At 45.6% G+C, this 19,033-nt stretch overlaps 1 long non-coding RNA gene across 2 annotated transcripts in view; it reads left to right on the top strand.

Moving 5' to 3' along the window:
• The first annotated feature begins 3,192 nt into the window (after window positions 1-3,192).
• Window positions 3,193-19,033, top strand: part of LOC110363364 (uncharacterized) — a 53,983-nt gene continuing 38,142 nt past the window's right edge. The window contains exon 1 of one of the 2 annotated variants that reach the window (XR_010471478.1): window positions 3,193-3,327. This is a non-coding gene — a long non-coding RNA (uncharacterized LOC110363364). Of the gene's footprint in view, window positions 3,328-10,353; window positions 10,479-19,033 lie in introns of those variants that run through there. The other variant, XR_010471477.1, reaches the window with a different exon arrangement.

Genomic DNA, 19,033 nt, shown 5'->3' with positions numbered 1-19,033 from the left:
TGTGATCCTGACAAGGCACTTCATCTTTGCCTTATGGAGCCTCCTGTGCTGGCTAAACTTCATCCTTTGGATTGGAGATGATCTTCCTCATGTCCTGAACAAGAAGCATGGAGAGAAAGCTTTAATACTGAGCAAGCCCTGTTCTGAAGCAGCCACAGCAGTGGTATGTTATCAACACTGTTCTAGCCATAAATGCAAAGCACAGCATCATATGGGCTGCTAACGAAGCAAGCTAACTTCATCTAAGGTGGATGCTGTACACCACTACCATTTCTGTATTTTATTTCAAAGGTGAAAAGCTGATGTGGGCCAGTGTTGTGAAGGGCAATTACTGCTGCCCCAGCAGGCTGTGTGGCACTGAAGTGCCTGGTTGGTCCCAGAAGGGAAATGTGTATGAGCTGGGTGCAGCCAAATGGGCACCAAGGTGGGGAGGTCTCCAGGCTGAAGACAGAACCATAGAATCACAGAACGTCCTGAGCTGGAATGGACCCACAATGATCATCGAGTCCGACTCCTATCCCTGCATATGACAACCCCACAGCTCACACTATGTGTCTGAGGGCATTGTCCGGTCTTCTTGAACACTGCCAGACTTGGGCCTGTTCCAGTGCTCCACCACCCTCTGGGGGAAGAACCTTTTCCTAATGTCCAACCTAAACCTCCTTGGCATACCTTCCTGCCATTCCCTTGGCTTCTGTCATTGGTCACTAAAGAGAAGAGATCAGCACCTGCCTCTCTTCCTCCCAGTTAATACACTAGTGAAATGAGGGAAGGTTATGAGTGTTGGGAGAGCATCTGGAAAGAACAGTGAAAAAAGGAGAGCTAGGTTTGGAGCAGGGGAGGAAAGTGAGGTAGCATCTCTGGCATGTAATTGTCAAGGCTCCTCTGATGTAGCCAGATGGTTGCAAGCCACACACATAGCTCAAAAGCTGAGTGTAGACCACACAGTAAATAACATCTTACTCATGGCTTTAAAGGAAGTAAACTACTTGAGTTAATACCCAGTTTCTTTAATTAATAGTAACTGTAAAAAAATGTTAACTTCTTGGCTTGGAAGTGAAAATGTGTAACTGACGTGGACAGGGGTGAGGGAGCTAACGAACTCCTACTATTAAAAAGGACACAGTGCTTGCATGAATGAAACATTGAAACCCTGCCACAAATCTTTATTTTAAATACACTGTGTAACTGTCACTTATCCCACATCCGTACTCCAGGCTAAGCAGTGGAGTTCTGAAACACAAAGCAGCATTTCTGTGTAGGAGGTACAAAGGGGTTAAAAAGAAGGCTGTATTTCACTTGCTAATCCTATGTCTTTGTCCAAGAACTGCTCTGGGTGTTAGCTAGAATAAATTAAGTCACTGGCAGAGGACCACCTGCTGAGAAAGCAGGCTTTGTTATTGAGCCCATTCCCCTGTGGGTGCAGTGTTCTTCTTTTGTCACACGATGGAGCCATCCTGCAAGCGTACAGGAGCACCCTCTGAAAGCACAGATTTGGAGTAACTTCTCCTAGGCCGGGTTAGTTGACGAGCTCTGAGCACTGGGAAGGTAAATGGTTCGGATGAAGCACCATCTCAGGGCTAAAGGACAGGATTGGGACCTTTGTTTCACTTGAGTGTTAGCTTTGTGCAAGTGACCCTAAAAGCACAGTCCTTACAGGCTTCTGCACCAGGTAAACTTGTCCAGTTTCCAAGTATTGACGCAGCCCATCTCTTCTGAGGGCTTTTGCTGCTGCTGCGATAATAGAAATACCTCCCGTAGGCAGAGCTCTCAGGCTGGGACATCGGGGTCCTGCTGGCTAGGATGTCTGGATCCTGTTGGCTGGGATCTCGGGGTCCTGCCAGCTGGGACATCAGGTTCCTACTGGCTGGGACATCAGGGTCCTGCTGGCTGTGCCACAGGCTCAGCCTGTGACTCTGGGTGTGGTGTTTGTTATTCATGCCCAGGCAGTGCCTGGTCTGCTGTGCCGAAACTGACTCAAATATAAATTAAGAGATGAACAAGATGTACAGTCATTACTGGCAAAGATCATGTTGGTTTAATTTATCTCTTGGTTTTGTGTAGCATCTGTGAAAATCAGCTGATTTTTCTACCTGTCTGGAGGTGGGGCTTGATGCTTGATTTATCTTGCTGTTGTTGATAGAAATGCCAGAAAAGATGATGGTGCAAGTTGGTAGAAATTGTTTTACTAGTTTAGAAAGAAGTTATTTTTCCTGTTCTTATCTGCTGGGAGGAGAGAACATACTGAGTACGTTCCTTTGAGTTGGAAATGGATCAGTAACTTCCTATATTTTTGCTTCTTGATGTGTGCCTGGGACTGCTGGATAGCAGAAGGCTCCTTCCAGATCTTCCTGTATGGGCTAAAACATAATAGCATGAATAAAGGAGTACTTTGAGAGATTCCTATATCATTATTACTGAACCATTAGACACCTACAGTGATAATAGTTTGCCAGTAACACCAAACTGAGCAGGGAAGTGGACACTCTGGAAGAGGGAGCCACCCTGCAGGAAGAGCTGGATAGGCTGTAAGAGTGGGCTAACAAGAACCTGACAAAGTTCAACAAGGACAAGTGTAAGGTCTTGCACCTGGAAGAACAAAACCCAGGAGTGCAGCACAGGCTGGGATCTACCCAGCTGGGGAGCAGCTCAGTGGAAAGGGACCTGGGGATGCTGGTGGACAACAAGCTCAGTATGAATGACCAGTGTGCTGCTCCTGTGGCAAACAAAGCCAACAGGGTGTCAGTTTGCATCAACAGGAGCATCACCAGCAGAGACAAAGAAGTCATTATCCCACTCTGCTCAGCGCTTGTCAGGCCACACCTGGAATACCGTGTTCAGTTTTGGCCCCTCCTATACAAAAAAGAGGTGGACAGGCTGGAGGGGGTTCAGAGAAGGGCCACAAAGGACTGGGAAGCCGCCACAGGAGGAAAGGCTGAGAGAACTGGGCTTGTTCAGCCTTAAGAAAAGAAGGCTTAGGGGAGACATCATCACCATGTTCCAGTATGTAAAGGGTGGCTACAAAGAGGATGGAGATTTGCTTTTTACAAGGAGTCACATGGAATAGACAGTGGGCAATGGGTACAAGTTACTCTGGGGGAGATTCCGATTGGACACAAGAGGGAAAGTTTTCACAATAAGAATAATCAGCTCTTGGAATAATCTCCACAGGGAAGTGGTGGATTCCACAACACTGGACACTTTTAAGATTCAGCTGGACGGGGTGCTGGAACATCTTGTCTAGACTGCGCTGTTGCCAAGAAAGGCTGGACCAGGTGATCCTTGTGGTCCCTTCCAACCCAGGATTCCGTGATTCTACGATATCAGGTATACAGGGTTTATTCTATAATCTTTGTGTGTTACAGACTTGTGAGGACACTTACCTTGAGGTGCAACGATTGCTTTTCTACTTGAAGCAGATTCTAGCGATTCGGGTGGAGGACTGCATTTGTGTCCTAAATGGTGTTGGCAAGCATGGATAAATTTATGTATTTATTTTCAGCAAAATGACTGCTTGATTTTTTTCAATAAGAAACATACAAAAGTACCATTGTATTATTGCTGGCAGTGCTGAATTTGCTGCTGTATGATCAGTGAAGTATTCTGCAAATGGTTAAAGTTTCCAAAAAAGATGTTCCTGTTACTGTATCTGCCCTTGTCACAGGCAAGTAGAAATGGAACCTGACTTGCTGTGGAGTAATACTGATTTGTATTGGTGTACTTTTTTTTTTTTTTAATTATGTAAGGGTTTTGTTTTCTCTCTTTTTTTTGGTGACTTTAAAGCCTAGAAAATTTCTGAAAGAAAATGTGTTCCTGTGACCCCCTCAGACCTTTTAGTTTAGAAGTGCCCTCTAGCAACCCCCTTGGCAGTTCTTCAAGAGAATTTTGGAAGAATGAATAAAGCCATTTCAAGTGCCTAAGATGTCTTGCCATCCCTTTTCTCCTGAAGGACACTAACTTTTTGGACCTATTTCTAAAGACGGTAGTGAACGAAAATGGCAAAATCCATTTTGTCTTTTGTAGGCATCTTTTAATGCAACCATAAAGTGGCAAGAGGTCCAGGCTTGCAAGGACTTTCTGGCAGTGGCTGACTGATCCTTTCTAGGTATAGAGTTGTGTCAGAAGAGCATTATTCTGACACATAGTTCTAGGGCTTCTCTTTTAAGACTGGTGGAGACCAGCTCCTGCTCCAAAGCAATTGGTCTTGGTTTGATTACTTTTTGTAGCATTCGGATTATGAATTGTGTCCTGAAGGGAGGAGTTCCACAGGTAATCTTCTCTGAACCAGGCGTCTTCTCTTGGAGGCTGCTGTAGCGCCTGAGCCCTCTGTTTCCAGCAGGGAAGTTGTTGTAATGCCCTTTTAGCTCTTCCCCACAACCAGAGGACAGGGGCCTTTCTGTTGATAGCTGGTGGAGAGGATTTGGAAAGCAAGCAAAGAACAAAAGGAGACAGAAATCGGGGACATGTCCCCTGTTAATTCACTCAGCAGCTGAGTTTTCTGTTAGGCTTAGGCACCCTTGCTTTTATATCTACAGACTCCATTTGAGGGATTGGTTCTGCAGGCTTTCACGGCGCTGTGCTGGCGCTTTTCAGGACAGTGCACAAAGCTGAACATTGCTGTCCAGTGGATGAGGACCATGGGATGCTTTTGCTGTAAGAAAGGAGAGAGGAAAAAGAGCAGGAATGGAGGTCTGGGATGCAGTTGGAGTATTGCCAGGGCTCTTTGATCTTGGTATGACTTCGTTAATGGTCTGATTTTGGATAGGAATCAGCAGCTTACAAGAAAGAAGGAAGCTCCTGGTAGCTGAAAGCAAAGCAGCTTTGAAAACCAGGCTGTTTCTGGTTTTCAGTGCATCTTAAACATCTGTTGGTTTATTTGGTGTAGTGCGAGTGCCCAGAAGCCTCTTTGGGTGGTGGGCCTCCATGTGTGCAGCAGTGTGGAGTGTGAGCAGGCACTCGCTGTCCTAATGCACTGCCAGCTGTGAGAGACGGTGGGTGGGAGAGGAAACAACATCGCGGGGAGAAGTGATTGATTTGTGTTGAGTTTTTCATGTCGGTTTTAGAGCGGTGTGTGGGAGTTCCCTTCAGTAACCTTAGGGAATGGTATTGTTTGGTTTGGATCTTCTTAGTATCCCAGGAAAAGAAAGGAAGAGTAAATTACCATGTTAAAAAAAAAAAATCAGATTTTCATGTTAGGGCAGAAACAGATGAATTCGTAAAAGACAATTTCATCAACTACTGCCATGGGTAGATCATGTGGCCTGTGCAAACAAAGCCTCAGCTTTATCAGGCAGTGTATTAACTTGTGGAGGGAAGGTTGATTTATTACTCTTCATCCAGCTGGTAATTTTCAGTCCGTAATCCCCTGAAGGGAAAGTAGCCATCCGTGCTTATCACTTGAGAAGAGACACTAGAACAAACAGATGCTGATTTCAGCCTGGCAGAATGCGTTGCCACTTGAGCACAGCTGTTCTGTCCGAACGCAAGCGGCTGCAGCTTGTTCCTGCTCACCGGGCGCGGGGTGCAGTCGGTGCTGAGCACCTGTGGCTGGGAGTAAAGCTGGGGGCTTTGGTGGGGCTTTGCTCCTCCATCTGCTGTAGGTCACCCGTGGGCTTCACTTGCCGAGGCCTTCCCTGCTTTGGGCTTTGACACAGACGTGGGTCTTCCCCACAGGGGATTCATGAGGTTTGCAGAACTTTCAATGCTCTGTGGGTATGTAGGTGAACTGAGATTTTTTTTTTTTTTAATACTACAGAGGTGAATGATACAGCATTATTTGATTTATTCGCAATATTTCAGGTGATAACCAGGAAATATGTAGACTGGCAGCATAATTTCTGCCCCTTTTGTCCTCTGAACAGACATATGTGAAACTTGATATTGTTTTAGTGTGCATTTTACTTTTTTTTTTAGGATTTTTTGAGACTGCTCACTGTTTTCGGGAGGCAGCTATGCAAATGTGAACTGCTAGTACCTGATTTTTTCAGACTGACATTTTAAAATATGTTCATTAAAGTTTTCATAACCTAAGCCCATAATAGCGAGAGCCTAGAGTACATGCCTCCTGGTACCACATGCAAGGGAAACGTGTGTCTAAGAAACCTGTTATTAGCAGCTCGGATTTTGTTTGTGCAGTGACTTATTTTCCCTTCCTGTAAAGGCAGATTCCTTACTGCCACAAAAAAACAAATCTGTTCTTCAGATCTCAGCCTGTACTGTATTGTCTAGATGAGGAGAAACCTGGGGAGGAGAAACACTTTTGTTCCTGAGCCGTGGAAACTTCACCAGTTGGAAGTCTCCTTTGACCCACATGCCATTTCCCTGGACTTGCCAGGGAAATGTGTCACAGTATTTCTGCTTGTACTTCTGCCCTAAGCTGCTATTTTTCTAAAAGCACCACCAGACCTGTTGCATCCTGTCTGTTAGCAAGGGGACAGTCCCAGCGGCTCTGGCTTGAGAGGAGGCTCTCGGCATACTGAGAGCTGGGAAAACCCATCAGTTTGATTTGTCAGAAATGCTACTGTTTAGCTTCCAAGGTCTGAAGTTTCAATCCGTTCTTTCAAGGCGAGCGTAATGGTATTATGGATGGTCTGTGTATCCACAGAGCATGGATGAACTGCATTAAATGGTTGCTCCTGGCATTCCTCCGTTCCTGTTTTTGGAGGAGAATGTGTAGCTTTGTTGTCTTAAGGCAGGTGGTGTCTGGAAGATGAGTTAACCTCTACATGCAGACCCAGGGTGTTTAGGAGTAGCTGTGTTACATGCATATTTTTGCCTGACACATTGTGGTAGTGGTAATGTGTAGAATTAGTTTCTGCACACGATTCCTAGGGACTTTGGAGGGCAGAAAGGTGCCCTTAGAGCTCATGGCACTTTTCATCTTCAAAGTGCATTATAATCATTAATACATTAATTAGGCATTCTCCCCTTCCTTCCTGCTAACAAGGTTTATTAAGCTGAATGTATTTATCTTTGGGCAGCTTCTACAAGCAATTGAATGAATAATTTTTCTAATAACTTTAATAGCAAAGACATGAAAGGGAACACGAATGATGAGAAGAACAAGAGATGGAGGTAAATAAAGCCACACTGTGAAAGGAGAGGAGCAATTTCAGTCTAGGTGTAACCCCCTGAAGCTCCCAGCTGGCAGCTGTGCAGCCTTTGTTGCTTCTGTCTCCCCTAACCTACATGTAATTGCACATCTATGCAACATTTGTGCTAGTACACACAAATGCAAATTAAAAAGGAGGTCATGGATGACTTGGACCTGCAGGAAAGGAAAACATGAAACTAGCTTGCAATTGCAAGGTGAAGAAAGGCTATATGAAAGTTTGACTTTACGCATGCTTACAACGTCTTAGGTGTTTTTATGAGAACCAGTATAATTAAGTATTTCAGAGGTGATAAGTTGCAGGACCCAGGAGGTAGAGGAAGGTCATGAAAGACTGTGTCAGGGGATTTAAGGCATTGAAAGCTGTAATCTAAAGCAAATGAAATCTTGCTTTCCTTCTCCGTCCTTACCCCTCAAATGTTGCCTGTTGTGCCCTCAAAGCACACACAAAGACATGCCATATGGATGTTACCATACATATGCTGTTTTGTGCCTACTCTCACAGTAAATGCTGGTGGAAGGACATAAAGTGTTTTCCCTGAACAAGGACATGCCCCCAAAAAAGCTCGGAGACTCAGTGACTAGTGACTGGGATGCTGCACTGTGGATGTAGTGATTTGCATCTTGGGCAGTGCTCTGCCATTTAGTGATTTCACCTCTGTCGTCTTCTTGTCTTGTTTATTTAGATTCACAAACTTAAGACCAGGAGGGACTGCTAGATCATCTGGCCAGACCTGTTGCGTATCACATCACAGTTTATTGAGCTTGATACAGTTATTGCTGTAGCAAGCCCAATAACCTGTGGGTAGTTAAAACCTATCTTGCACAAAGCCAAAATTTCGACATTAAGCTCTGCAAGAGAGGAGTTGTGTTCTAGCCATGCTTTAAGCAGAGCTTCTCACCAGTGTTATTAAACTGACATCAACACCAAGAAAAACAACAAGGGTACTGCCAGTAATGTTAATTGTAATAAAATCTATTAATATTTTATTGGTTAAGCTCACAAAGATTTTTTCTAAACCATGAAGCCAGACGCTATATACCAGCTGTAACCTTCAGAAAGGAGATCGAGAGTGGCTTTTCAATTCTGGAATGCAAATACTTCTGCAGGGCAACAAACCAGGTGTTGGGAGGGCTCTTTAATGCAGTGGAGAAGGTTGTAACAAAAAACCCCAACATAGCTTGGAGCTGTTCTCCAGCAACACGCATTTGCAGCAAGTTACAAGTAGTTATGTTATTGATCTCCGTACAACAGTAAGGGAGTAAAATGTTACCACTGATGGCATATGGGGTAAGTATGCCATAAGTCTGAAATGTAGGATTTTATTAAACATGGAGGATTAGCTCTGTTTGTATATCTCCTTATTCCTATTTTAGAGTTCAAGTAGCCTGCCTGTGCCACTTTGCCGGAAAGGGGCTTGTCAAGCAAAGTAAATATTTTTTTTCTTTTTGTAAGAATTCTTTCAGCTAATGTGGATTTGACACTCCCACAGCTTCACTCAAACTCTGTCAGACCAGGAAGATGTTTGTCAGCATCCTGTTCCACTGAAAAAGCTAACCTAACAACTTGAAAGAAGAAAACCTTTATTAAAATAGAAGTGTTTGTGACAGGACAGGGTGATAGGAATGGAAAGATCCTTCCTGACCACCTGCTTGTTGTCAGAAGAGCTCATCTCTTCCCCTTGGCACCTTGGGCTGTGTAGAGTTTGCCAGACTGGCTGAAGGCTGCCCAGGGAGTGAGGGTGATGAACAAACGCACTGAGAAGTGACCAGAGTTTATTTGCTGGGGTAGGAGCAGTGCCCACCACCACCGTCATTTGCTTCTTACAGCCCTCAGGTGGAGCAGCTACAGCTGGGTTACTTGAAGCAGCATAGGACTTCAGCAATCTCACTGCACCTTGTCAGAGGTTACTTTCCCCCAGCAGTATCAGTGGAGGAGAGCTGTGATCTCAGACCCTCAGACCCTGTGGCTCTCAGCCTGATCCATTACCCCAAACCACTGGGGAAGGACAGTTTAAAATAAAATGCCAAGCTGCAGAGAAGCTAACACACTTCTGCCCTCCCTGGCCCCTGCTGTGTGGCAGTGGTCTTTGGCACACAGGCAGAACAAACACGGCTGTTGAAACTCAAGGCAGCATCTGGATGGGAAGCAGCTAAGTCTGACAAAGTTGTCTCTGAAGTCCTCAGGGCACTGCTGGTCCTGTGGCCACATGCTCAAGGTGAAGCTCAGCCTTGTCCAGAACCCCCCACCCTGCCTAGGGCTATGGCAGTGCTGCAGACAGGGTCACCCACAGCACTGGCAGACAAACTGATGCTCAGCTGGTTACCCACAGGCTCCAAAGTCAGGCTTCAGTCAGGGCTACTAATTGCCTTGGGTGGGGGTGCTGTCTTCCCTTTGGCCCTTATTACCCTGGCACCACAGGTGCTGCTGTCACAGCTACCTTGATTAAAGCTGGCCAAAGCACTACCAGAAGCACTGCAGTTGTACCTCTGATGGCAAAGCAGATGTGCTTTAGCTTTAAAGCCTTGCCTTGGGCTCCAGCATGAGAACAGCTTATTTTTCTTACAGCAGGATGGGAGTTGTTCAGACTCTGTAACAAGAGAGAGAAAAGAGGAAGTGAAACTGAACTGGAGCAAAATGGAGTTTGTGTTTGTAGGGTTTGTGATGCAGTTTTTGTCTTTGTAGCTAGAACTGAGCCTTCAACCTGGTTCAGTGAATGAGGTGAGCCACTAAGGCTTCATTACTTGAAAATGCTGTGATAATACCCAGTTGTTTGGGAACCAAACAGCTTGAGAGTCCATCCTTTTGGGGCAGTCTCAAAAGAAACATTCACAGGCTCAGATGCAAGTCTGTTTCAGGGTGTTGTTTCAAAGCTAGTGGGAAATGTTCAAGTGGAAAGCACGCGGGAAGACAGCGAAGTAGAAATCCCCAGTGCAACTCAGTTCAAAGCAAGGTCTGCCCTGTTGTTTCTATTTATAGTACTTCAAGAATGTGTTTATTTTGTTATTACAAGAGACAGCTGGGATGGACAGCAGTGTGGAATGGGACAGGTTAAGATTAAAAAGCTCTGCCCTGGTAGCCCCTTCTTCCTTTTCTTTTGGAGCCAATGTGAACTGCAGGTGAGGAAGGCCACAATGAGACTGATTTCTTGCAGCTGACAGGTGTTATCTGGAGTGGTGGAGTGCCAGAGCTTTGAAAAGCAGGTCCTGAAGTCTGCATGGCATGTGTTGCACCGTGGGTGGTTCCATTCTCCTTTCCTTGGATTCCCACAGGATGTGCTGCTCTTCCTTGTTAAGCTGTTTAGCACTGGATGTGAGCCCTTCCTGACTGTGGTCTGTTAGCAATGGCAGCATCAGCTGGAATGTGGTAAGTGTGGTGGCCTCCTTATAGTGTAGCTTTTATATAAGGCACTGTCTTCCACTGCTCTTTGACTGGTCAAAGATTGAGGTGGCTTCGTGCTCAGTTTTTGTGGATGCCTAGGCTCACAAGCCTTCATCTTGCCCAGGTTCTAGTGCTCAGTGCTGGGTGGCGTCACCTCTGTCAGGCTGCTGATCCTCCTCAATAAGTGCTGTATCCCAGTATCTGCAAAATTTCACCCCTTCATGCGCTTTCTCTGTTTGTGTTGTAATTACAGAATAATTTTTGCCTCCTGTACAATATTCCTTAGGTTCCAGAAATGCAGACTATTATTGCAATTGTTAAAGAAAAGCAAAACTGCAGTTCAGTACTGAGTGTGAAATACTCCCCAAGTCAGATGTGGTAACTATATATATAACTCTCAGGCTTCTGAGATATTAAACTGGTCTGAGAAATAAATGTGGTAGGCATGACCATGGGAAGGGAAGTCAGCGTCTGTAGCAGACCACAGGGCAGTTTCACCTGCTCTAAATGTTTCCACTTTTTTCAACTCTTGTTTTCAATGTGCATCTTCTGAAATACCTTATATCTCTGATTCTGCTGACAACAGTTTCCAGGGGTCTTCTGCGACAGCATGAAAATCATGAGCCCTGCCACTTCCAGTCTGATGACTGCTTCTCTTTTATGTGCCATCTGCATGAAGCCATGCTACTGTGTTGATCCTTTTATTCCTTCTGTCTTGGGTTGGATATACCCTGCCCTGCTCTTATGGGGAGGGAGGGGAACCCCAACATCTTGTTGCCATATGGTTTTGGCTGATTTGTGGCTTTAATCATTTCCTTTTGGCAAAGGACTATCCAGCTCTGTGCTCTCTACTAGGAACTGACTCATGGAAATGGAGTTTTCCCTCAGTGTGTTGGGACAGTGAGTATCTGTGTGTATTTGAGGAAGCTAGCAAGCTAATGTGCACATGATGAACGTTTCTAAGTGTGGGGGGAAAACCCATATTTGGCTACTTTAAATAAACCTTCTCATTTTATGCATCATCCAATTGGATGTTCATCTATTCTAAATCAGAGAATTGTCTGCCTCATTGCTCACAAATTGCAAAGCTGTTGACCTGAACATGGTTGCTTTACAGAGGTAAGTGATGACTGGTAGTGGATAGGGCTGATCAGATAACCATGGTGATAAGCCTGATATAAAATACAAACCTTGGTCTTGCTGTGTCCTGCGTTGATATAATATCATGGCCTTAGGCGTTGTCATCATCTAGGCTTAAACCTGAGATTTGTGGATCTGAAAGCACAGCCTGGTATGAGCTGGAGGCTCAGGCAGGCAAGTGCACTGTGACCAAACGTGAGGTAAAGCGTATTTGCGTAAGTTGCAATGAAAAAGATTTAAGCAAATGCGTTTTTATCTGACTTTTGTGATAGGCTGTGTATGCAGCTTGCTGCTGCAGCTTGGCAGATAAGCAGTGTCTTCTTGAGCTGTAGCAACTCATCAAGTGTCTGAACTGTGAGCTGAGGAGCCCATCTTTGTTACCATGAGACTGAACTGTCTCAGTAGGATTTGTGGTCCAGCCACAAGAAGGGGACAGAGCTACAACAGGCAGGGGTTCAGACTGTTTGCAGGAAATCCAGCTGATCGTAGTGGAGTTCTGGGCGAGGCGGGGGGGGTCCAGCAGTTTGTATATTCAGGGGCCTCACGGAATGGGTGCCTGTAGTACATTAGAAGTGTCTTAGCAAACCAAGCTCGTTAAATTATATGGTTTATCATAGCACTGTCAAAAAGTTGGGGGTTTTTAATGCTGTTTGTTTTCTTCTGTAATAGGATTAACCACTCCAAACAATGGAGATTTCTCTGTATCCTCGGGAAATTATTTCCTACCTTTAAAGATTAATGTCATGGAAATTTTTCTTTGATCTCAAGCCTGACTTTCATTGGCTCAGATTTATCCTCTTATTCCTGGATATGAGGGACAATGGTAGGAGAAGCAGGATTTCTTGCATCAAGGTTTGGAGGTGTGGCATTGCTGTTGCTCCAGCTGTGGAGGAGCTGTGGGTGACCAGGCTTTGAAACAGTGATACCTTTCCCTTGCGAGCAGCAAACCTGCTGCGTTTCAGCTGTGTTGCCTCCTGACCCACTGAATGATCTTTGGTGTTTTTATTTTGAAACACATCCCACTGTACAAGAGATACGTGTAGCTACAGACCTAAAAGATTATCTGTATGCTGTTGCACACGAGCAGGCTGCACCCAAGGCTAAATCCCGCAGCTGAGCCGGGTATTAGTGACAAGCAGGTGATATGTGGAGAACAAATGGGGAGCACAGAGGGTGTTTGTTAGGCTCCTCGGGCTGAAGAAATGGGGGTCTGTGCTCAGGAACAAAGACAATTTGCATTTAATTTCTCTAGTCTGCAGTGCTGGCAACAATGGTAGATGTTCTTCTGTAGCATTAAACCGCTGCATGGCCTGGGGGGCTGAATGGGGGTCTTTGTTCAGGGCTGGAGCAGCAGGAGCACTGAAAATCGGGACCCAAGCTCTGTGTTATACACCAGAGCCACAAGGATGAGAAGGCGGGGGGAGAGAGAAAAACTGGATGCTGGTAAATCCTACCCCATCTCTCCTCCTGTTCCAGGAGGAGGTGTTCAATGGCCTGGGGAAGCCCTAAAGGGAAACTGGTGCCATCCTCAGGTGGCTCTCAGCCTGTCAGTCCTGGCATGCACGGCCGCTCTGCACTGTGCTGTGGACGAGGGGCTGGCTGCTGCTCTTCCCAGAGCACTGTTGTAGAGGGCCAGGCAGGAGCAAGCCAGGCCGTGCATGAGGTGCACGCTGCTTCTGCAGCTAGCTGGGGCTCCACACAGGAGGTTGAACAGCCTAAAGTCTTACCTGGCTGGGACAGGGTCTTCTCCCTAGAGGATGCCTTCAGAAGGTGGTGAGGAGAGTGCAGGTGAGCTCTATTCCTCTGGCAGACACCCAAGTTCAGCCAGGTGTTACGTGGTGGCTGGAATCCCCATCTATCCAGACATGCAGGCTTGGCACTGAATCTTTCATTCAGCTTAACACCCTCCCCAGGGGACTCCAGACATTCACTGGGCTGCAAAAATCATGTTGCCTCAGTCTGACAGCCACAGAACACAGCGTGGCCACCAGCAGTCTTCCCCACAGTCCCCAACCTCCTTGCTCATTGCAGAAGTCATACTTCTGCTACAAGTAGCAAAGCAATGGGAGTTCAGCTGAGACGTCCACCTGGCAGCAGGTGACTAGCGAGGTCTTCTACTGGTCTCTTACCAGGAGTGATTTGCAGTCTGCTGTTCACTGCAACAGGCAGGAGGAAAGTGTGGGAAATAGGATTCTGTTCTGTAGCCCCACAGAAAAGTGGTGTTTGGTTCACGGATTGACCATGCCAAATGCCCTCTCAGAAACCTGAGCTTCTGCTGCCTCACCTACTCCACTGTACAGTGCTCACCATGCCAACTAAATGAGAAGTGGTGTTAATTGCATGGTGTGCTCCTAAGCTTCTTTCCATAGCTTTCTGGAGGCTGATTAAGAGAAAGTGAAGTGGGGATTATTGGGATCCTGGTGAAGGCTAGGGGAGGAGAAAAAAAAAAAAAGGAAATTCCTTGGAAGACAAAAAGGAGGGATTTGAACAGCTGATGGCAAGCCTCTGCAAAAAAAAACCTGGGAGAGTTAGGCAGCAGATGGACTAACACTGCCTGGGCTTGTGCCAATGCATCAGATTGATTTTAAAGATGAAGCACCCACTGCCTGGGAAAGCAAGCCAGTAGCCTGCAAGTAGGAGTGCTTGCTGGCAGCTGTTCAAACACTAGCTGCTTAACAGTTCACTTTCAGGGCACCAGGAGTCAGTGAGAAACACTGGGGACTTGGGATATGAAATATGACCAGTGGGGACTATGGACCAATAAAGGGATTATTTTTGTAGGGAGGATTGCGTGAAAAATAATGTCCAGTTGCTCAGAACCTCACAGTGCACAATTAAAGGACCAGAAAAGATCAAAGAACCATCAAGTAAAAGTCTTGCCTTCCAGCATGTTGAGTGCTGACTCTTTCAAGCAAGGGTGTAGGCTTCTCTGGAGTTCAGTTCCAGAGGAGAATTTTTTTTGCTGGACCTCAGCTGTAGACCTTGCTGTAGATCAGCTTATGTCCTGAGCTGTGACTGCTGTCCCAAATGACATTAGATGTATTATGGACATCTACCATAATTTACTCAAACTGAACTTGCAGGGCTACCTCAGTGATGCATTTGGATATGTACACTGACAAATACCTCCTTCACCCACACCATCCCTTTCCTTCTACAGAAAATATATGAGCTGGAGTGGCTTATTTTCCCCTCCCGCACTTTTCTCAAAATGAAATGAAAAACCCCCTGTTGATGAAATAAAACCACTGAAATAAACCATGTGAAGACTCTTTAGTAAAACAAGCATTTTCACAGCAGTTTATTCCATAGATTATATATACATACATATGTATATGTAATATAGCTTGATGGTCCACCTAATTTATGAAGGCTGTTCCATGGTTATTCCTCTTAATTTCCCATTATGTGTAATTTGGTTTTCTTTTAAGTATGCTGTGCCCTGTTTTTATGGTATACATGGCAAAGTGTTGCAGACCCTGAGCTGATGCCAGCTCCTGCATCTTGAATTGCCCCTTGAACATAAGCTTATATAAAAGTTAATCAGTTTTTAGGCTGATTGTACAACATGTGCAGTTGTGATTAGAGTCTATATTTAAGACTCGGTTGCCAAAAGGACTTCAGCAGTGACGGGCTTACAAGTATTGCAGCAAAAGGCTGACACAAATGTGGGGTGGGATGGGAGTGCCACACAATTTATGCTCTGCCCCAAGGAAATGCCACCCTCCACCCTGGCATAGCGTTTCAGAGAAGGGTACTGGAGTTTGTCATTCTGCCTCCTCCTTCGTCCTGGGGTTTCTGATCCAAGAGGACTGGGGTGAGAAAACAAGTGTGATGCCGCAGGCTTGGCAAAGCCCAGCTGTGGCAAAGGGAAAAGGCCCTGGGGGGCTGGCAGCAGGGGGGTTTTGGGAGCAGAGGTGTGGAAAGGTAGAGGAGGAGCAGCATCAGCTGACAGTTCCCATCATCGAGGAGTTCCTCTGTTCCCCCTGCTGTGCTGCAAGTTGTTTGTAGCCAGAGCAGCTCAGAGAAAACCAATATCCAGCTGTCACTCAGAGCTCAGACGGGTTGTATATTGGTGTTTGCAATAGTGTGTCTTGACTTTTGAGTAGCTGGGGTCTCACTGAAGCCAGAGAACCTGATTGGAGAGGATTTTCAGGCAGATTTTCAGCTCTAAGTTAAGATAGGCTCTTATCTGCCTGCTTAGCTGACAACCACAGGTCTGGTGGCTGGTGAGTTGGCCTTTCACTGGTGGGGCATTTGTTCAGTGTACACCATACAAATAACATGACAGGCTCTGACAGGCTCTACCAGCTGCTTGGCGTTGTGTAAAATAGATGTGGTGGTCCCTAGAAAGCCAGCAGGAATTTGGCACGAGGACCACTAGTCTCAGACAAATATCACTTAAGCGTTCACTAAATGGGCATGTGTCCAAATTTATCCAGTTCAATGAGACGTTCTTCTTCTGGTTCCCAAAAACAGCTTCCCATCAACTGAAGCCTTCTCTTGGTCTGCTTTCCTACAAGACTGTCGTTAAAGTATCGAACCAAAGTTACTTCCTCCTGTTACATTCTTCTGTTGTATCCTGCCAGTTTTACACCACTGGCTTGGGTGGAGCAATGCTGGCGTGCAGCTGAGGCAGCCTGATGGTGAGTCTGGTCCTGCATTTGCTTTAACAAACTCATATAATGGATTTCTAGAAACAGGAATGTCATGGTAACTGATGGGAAATGCATCAGGTAAGAAATGACAGGTTTCTGACTGATAGCCAGGCACATTAAAGATATGGGTGTTTACTGGCAGGGAGAGTTACTGGAACAACACATTTTATGATTCATGGAAAATAAATGTAAACATAAAATTATTTTCTTTCACTTTTTCCTGTCCCTGTCACCTACCTGCTTACAGAACAAAAATATTTTCTGGGCAGATTCAGAGGCTGGTAGCATCAAAGTCAACCTGGAGTCATGCCCCAGCACAGTCCATGGAGTTCCTCTGCATTTACACCAGCGTTATAGATGAGCTTCTGGCTCACAAGAGCAATCAAAGCTTATCAACGTGACTAGAATTTGAAATTTCAGATGCTCCCCCTGAATGGTTCATGAGCAATCTACAGGCTAGGAGTTATTTGTGGGAAGTATCCAGCAGTTAATTTCAAATCCCATATACATTTGAGATGTTCATAAGCTACTTGCAGACAATTTGCAAACAGAAAAAGCGGCTAAAATTCATCAAAATAAATGATCTGCCATGAATTATTCATTTGGCTCCCATCAATCATACCAAGTGTCTCTCTTGTTGGTAGTCTCTGCAAAGAAATCAGGGATTGAATTTAGCTTAGAGACAGAAGTATGCTTTCACCCCTAGAGGTGCTTCTTCAAAGCAGACTAGCGGCATGCAGGTGATGAGAATAAGAAAGCTTCAGTAGCACAAACTGTTCCTGCTCTGTGGATAAACAGCAGATTTTAGCCAGCAGGGCTGTCAGGCAGGCTGCTTCCACAAGGACCATTTTTGTGAGAACTACCCCAACCACCAAAACAAACCCTGAACTTGAAGGGGAGAGGAAAAGAGAGAATTTGGAGTGTTTGTTGTAAACAGGAGAGGTGTGTTTCAGCCCATCCTAGCAGCAGGCTGAGCGTAGCTTTGCCATTTGTGGAGGGAGGGAAGAGTAGGGGTGAAGTTTGGATCACTGAGGGAAAAAACCAAAACAAAACCCAACAAAGCCAAAAACCCACAACAGGAATCATGAACGGAGAGTGTTTCAGGAACCAGCCTGTCTTCCCATCCTTGCATATGGAATTCACCTCTGCTCATGAGCACACTGCTCTAACTAGCAGAAAGTGGACAGCCAGAATTAAATGACTAAGTGGTGTCCATGCAACATCTCGGAGACAGGGACTGCAGTGGGAAGGCTCTGTACCACTTAGTTAATATTGTGGCAACCATATCCAGGTGCAGCTTTTTTTGGGGAACAAAGGTCGCTAATTGAAGGGAAAGGACCTCATTCACTGCTGTTTAGCTCAGGTTGACAGCAGAGAAATATAGCTGACAACAGCTGCATTTTGATAAATAGCAGTGGCATAGCACAGATGAGAACACTGAGAGTTAATAAGCTGTCTTACATCGGGGAAAAAAAAAAAAAGCTTAGTTGGATTCAAAGGCAATACATGTGGCAGCATATGCCCTCAGCATTCAATGGGCCCTCATATGAGCCTCTTATAACCTAGATTTAGTTGCAGCATGGACGTATTATCCCCATTTTTTTCAGTAAAGGCATTGCCATGGCTGCATGTGCAGTGACAAGCCAGACCTAACTCTCGAAAGCCTCAGCCCAGTGCCTGAGGTGCTAGGTTACAGCTTTTACTCTTCAGAAAATGGAAATAAACAGGGCATAATAGAGTTTAGTGAACTAAAATGCCACATAGCTGAAAGAGGGGCATCTAGCAGCAAAACTGATAAGAATGTATGTTGAAGCAATCTCTTTGCACTTCAATTTACATCTTGTGCTTTGCTGTGAGCCCTATACTTGAGAACCACTCAGCGACATCTAATTTAGATAAGTGTACCTGTCATCTTTGTCCTGTTGCTTCTAACATTGGTATAACACAGATGGCTTGCTGGGGGTGAGTGAGAGGGGCTGGTCTTCTAGGGGGAAAGACCTGGGGCTGCTGGCAGCTGGCCACCTACCTCTGTGTAGCGGTAGGTCCCTGGGCAGTTTCTCATTCGAGTCCTGGTTTGGAAAGGAAGAGTCTTGTACGTCTCCAGGAGAGAACAGCCAGGGTCTCTGAGAGAGGTCATGTGGACAAAATGCTGATTTATTTTTTAGTAGTCTTGCTTTCCTTGCAGCAGGTTAGGAACAGGCTCATCAGCCAGATAGCTGTATTTGAGCTAATTTCTCCTCTATTTTAAGCTTTTATTTCAGTCTATTTGACCTAAAAAATAATTCTAATGTACCACATACAAAGTAACATGTTTTATTTTACAGTATATTCACACAACTTAAGAAGCTCTCATCACTGACCTAAGGCAAGCTGGAAGAGGGGGTTCAACAGGATGCTGGTGAGCTGATGGCCCAGTGTCATGAGAGGGGAAGGCAGCTCATGTCTGTAGCAGGGCTAGCTTAAGAGCCTGCCCCTGCCTGCCCTGGCACACCACTGCGTTCCAGAAAGGCTCCCTGGCCCTGGGGTGAGGTGCAGGCAGCAGTCTGGCTGAGACAAGAGGATGCAGCAGAAACAGAGGAGCAAACCCCAAGACACAGCTCAGCTTGGGCTTCAGCGTGTGTCTAACATGTTCATTTTTTAAGATTGTCAAAAACTGTGCAGGAAGGGAGTGTTCAAAGCGGTGTGGCTGGACCAAGCTACAAGCCTGGTTTACATGTGAGGAGACTTGTTTCCTGCGCTCTG

This window comes from Columba livia, chromosome 3 (assembly GCF_036013475.1).
Source record: "Columba livia isolate bColLiv1 breed racing homer chromosome 3, bColLiv1.pat.W.v2, whole genome shotgun sequence".
NCBI lineage: Eukaryota > Metazoa > Chordata > Aves > Columbiformes > Columbidae > Columba > Columba livia.
The sequence above is the reverse complement of the archived record's forward strand: the minus strand, read 5'-3'. Positions and strand labels throughout refer to the sequence as shown.